The sequence below is a fragment of the Triticum aestivum genome, chromosome 7B (assembly GCF_018294505.1).
Source record: "Triticum aestivum cultivar Chinese Spring chromosome 7B, IWGSC CS RefSeq v2.1, whole genome shotgun sequence".
NCBI lineage: Eukaryota > Viridiplantae > Streptophyta > Magnoliopsida > Poales > Poaceae > Triticum > Triticum aestivum.
Window position 1 is genome coordinate 760403918 of NC_057813.1, and position 4449 is coordinate 760408366.

The window sequence follows — 4449 nt, forward strand, 5'->3', positions numbered from 1 at the left end:
CTCATCCAACATTGCTAGGGTCATTTGGCGACTATGACACCCCTTTTTTTTGTACTACTGCAGTACAGATGAAGTAGCAGGCTTGGGAATTTAGGAACAATTTAGTTCCTTTTGCCTTTCAGATCGCAACACAGCTAACAAAGGTGGCCCTTTTAGGTTTCTTTAAGTTTTTCAATGAAACAGTTTAATTATTGTGTGGGGCTTGGGATTAACTTCTATCCTATGATGATTGCAACCAATATTATCAACTGCACCAAGCTAACAAACTGCACTTGTTTCTAGTATTGAGGGTAGTTTCTAGGATGGAGAATCTCCTCCTTTCATTCCCGAGTGCATTACACCAAATTGTCTAGCACACGGGAATGAAGGAGAAGCTACCCCCACGACAACAGTCGGGATTCTTCGTCCTCTCATATATATATGGTGGAGACTCTCCCTCACTTATTCCTCTCTCTGACATTTGCGTCCGTCAGTGATGGTAGCTCCTCCTTTCATTCCTGAGTGCATTACACCAAATTGTCTAGCACACGGGAACGAAGGAGAAGCTACCCCCACGACAACAGTCGGGATTCTTCGTCCTCGGGAACGAAGGAGAAGCTACCCCCACGACAACAGTCGGGATTCTTCGTCCTCTCATATATGGTGGAGACTCGACAGACTTAAAGTCAACCCGAAATATCGTTTAATTATCTTTCTAAAAGAGGACATATCGAGCGCCTGAAATTTGCCGGCAAGGAAATATACATGTTTATCTACTTCATATGAGCATTCAAACTTGATGGCCATTTCAATGGTTGAAAATATGAGCAAAAACATTTCAAAATATCTTATAGGACTCATATTGACATGGAGATTTGGCTAGTCTCACCTCGAGGTCGAAGGGGGGTCGGTGACGGGGACGAAGGCGGGGATGATGGAGGGGGCTCCTAGATTTCTGTAAAAACAAAAACGCTATAAGCTATCAACTAATCAAATGCATACGCCTTGCATAGAGCTATCCAGTTTTAGCAAAACCAAATCGTAAAATAAAGTAGTATTCAAATTATCATGCATTCAATTATAAGCAAAACTACATCATCTCTTGCGTTCGTACATCGTCGAATATTATCACTAATACACCTGGAATACTATTATACATATAGCATCGCTAATATAGCTAGAACCGTAGCGCCCGACGGGTATCGGCGCGGGCGGTGGACACTCAAAGAGAAAGAACCATCACATGATCATAGCTCCAGTGAGGTCCCTGAAGAACCTGCCAGGTATTGTCGAACCTGCCCTCCAACACAACCATGTAGCGACGGACGTGCTTGTCCTCCTCGCTGACACGGTGACGTACCACCTCCGCGAAGCCTCGGCACCGTCACTGGCCCACGCGACCGCCACCAAACAAGGATCGGGTCAATGACGGACTGGCTCCTCACCAACCTACGCCCCCGGAAGGTAGCACCTTCCAATACCAGCCCGACGGAGCCCAGTCCCAGACATGGCCCCTTTGATCAAGGCCTCCTCCATTGAGTCGACGACGAGGATGCAGGATAGGCATCTTAGACGTCGATGCGGGGATAAGAACTAAAAAATAAACTAGTTCTATTAGTTTTCTTGCTAAGAATAAACCACTTCTATAGTAAAATAAAGTAGTTTTATTAAATCAACTAGTTCAACTACTAAACACTTACTATCAATAAAATAAAGTAGTACTTACTAAAAATAAACTACTTCTATAATAAAATAAAATAATTTTATTAAATCAACTAGTTCAACTACTAAACACTTACTATAAATAAAATAAAGTAGTATTTACTAAAAATAAACTACTTCTATAATAAAATAAAGTAGTTTTTATTAAATCAACTAGTTCAACTATATACTAAGCACTTACTAATAAATTGACAAAAAAATTCTATGAACAAAAAAAATCATTCATCAACTCATACATATCCATGGATCATACATACATCTGCATATATATACATATACATACAACATACATATATACATACATCAATGAACTACGGCGGCGGCGGCGCGCGGCAGAGGGCGGCAGAGGGAGGGCTCACTGGGCGGCAGAGGGCGGCGACGTCGAGGTCGGGGCAGAGGGCGGCGACGTCGAGGTCGGGGCAGAGGGCGGCGACAGCGAGGTAGGGGTAGAGGGCAGCATCGGCGATGGGCGCGGGTGACGGGGTCGGGGCGGCGCGGGACGTACAGCGTCGGAGGCAGGGGCAAAGGACGGCGGCGACGGGCGTGGGTGACGGTGCAGAGGACGGCAGCGACGGGCGCGGCTGTAAGGCGACGACGGCGACGACGAGGCAGAGGGGCAGCCTGGAGGCGTCGGGCGGGATCGAAGAACTGAACGGAAATTTTCACAAGTGCTGTTTATATAGACAGAACATTGGTCCCGGTTGGTGCCACCAACCGGGAACAAAGATCTCTTTTCAGCAGCCCAAAGGGCGGGAAGCAGAGGCCTTTGGTCCCGGTTGGTGCCACCAACCGGGACTAGAGGGAGTCATTGGTGCCGGTTCGTGGCACCAACCGGGACCAATGCTCCCCTTTAGTCCCGGTTGGTGCCACCAACCAGGACCAAAGGCCCTATGCTGCTCGTGGCCAAAAGTTTAGTCCCACCTCGCTAGTTGAGAGGGGCGCAGTGGTTTATAAGCCCCACTGCTGCACCCTTCTCGAGCTGCTCTCGATTGCAGGCTTACTGGCCTAATTGTCACTGCTATGCCTGTTTGGCCTACTGGGCCTTATGCGGGCCTGAATCCTGGCCCATCGTAGGGTTTCTAGTCGTATTCACGCCATAGTGGCCCAGTAGGTGACATTCCCCCCCCCCCCAGTTTTTTCTTCTGTTTTTTGCTTTTTGTTTTTGTTTTTTGCTTTATTTTTTAGTTTATTTTGCTTTTAGGTAATAAAAATTATAAACTTTCTATTACTGCCATTTGTTTTCCAATTTGAATAGTTTAAATTTGAATTTTTTGAAATTTGTGTGAATCACTAGTTTTTGATATTTGCGTGAATCACTCGTTTCTGTTAGTGCCATTAAAGTTTCTAACAAAAAATTTCTTTATGAAAATTCTTTGTTCTTTTACTGTTTTGAACAGAAAATACTTTGATAATTTTAGTTGCATAAATTTTATATAATTTTAGTTTCAATAATACTGCATGTTTTATAAATGTTTATTTTGTTTTTACTTATTTATTAAATTTATTTTGTTTCTACTTACTTATTTTATTTTATTTTCTTCGTCCTTTATTTATTTTATGAAAATACTTTCTTTTTGGCTTTATTTATTTTATTTTGTTTCTACCTGTTGTTGCTATTTTTATTTATTTTATTATAGTTTATTTATTTTACATTGTTAAAGTTTATTTTGTTTCTACTTATTTATTAAAGGTTTTCTGTTTCTAATTATTTATTTTATTTTTTTTTCTACTTATTTTTTTTCTTGTCTTTTTTGCGTTTTTTATTTATTTTATGAAAATTCTTTTTTCTTTTTTGCTTTTACATAAAATCCGTCTCCCCTGGCTGCATTGGTACCGGTTTGTGGCCTGACCCGGCCCGAAAGACAACGCTTTGGTACCGGTTCAGGCCACAAACCGGTACCATTGGTGGTGGGCCAGGAGCAGGGCCCATTGATCCCGGTTCGTGACGCCAACCGGGACCAAAGGGGCCAGACGAACCCGGACCAATGGCCCCACGAGCCTCACCGCTTTCCGTCTCTCCGGTGAAGAAACTAGATCTAATCGAACTCAAATCGTCTGAGGTATTACAATATACAACTAGGAGCAACCGCTACTCCTCCAAACTCATGACAATGTATGTCTTGTTGTGATATTTGTCCCTACTACCGACCGACCGACCGACCCCTAGTCGGTTAACCCCTATGGCATGCAACAGAGGCAGCGATTACAGAGCAACCACGCGATCTTTAGTCAGCGTGGTGGGCATGGCAGCGATCACCGTCAAGAAAGGCAGCAAGCAGGAACGTCACATAGTTATATGTTACTACATTGTTTTTTCCCCTCACAAACTCTGCCACACCTAAAAAATATTCCTGGCTCCGCCACTGTCTATTCGTTAATGCTAGAGACACCTGGGAGAAAAGTATATGATCTAAAGTATGAAACAAGAAGTATATTTTTTTTTCTTCTTTTCTGTTATATTTATTTTTTTCTTTTTATTTCTGAGTTGTAATAAGTCATTAAAAATAAGCATCTATGCTCATTTTTTAGTAAAGTTAATCATAACTATTTTTTCTTCTATTTATTTTTAAATTGTAATAAGTCATTAAAAATAAGCATTTATGCTCATATTTTAGTAAAGTTAATCACAACTATTTTTTCTTCTTTTTATTTTTGAGTTGTAATAAGTCATTAAAAATAAGCATCTATGCTCCTTTTTTAGTACATTTAATCACAAATATTTTTTCCTTCAATTCATTTCTGAGTAGT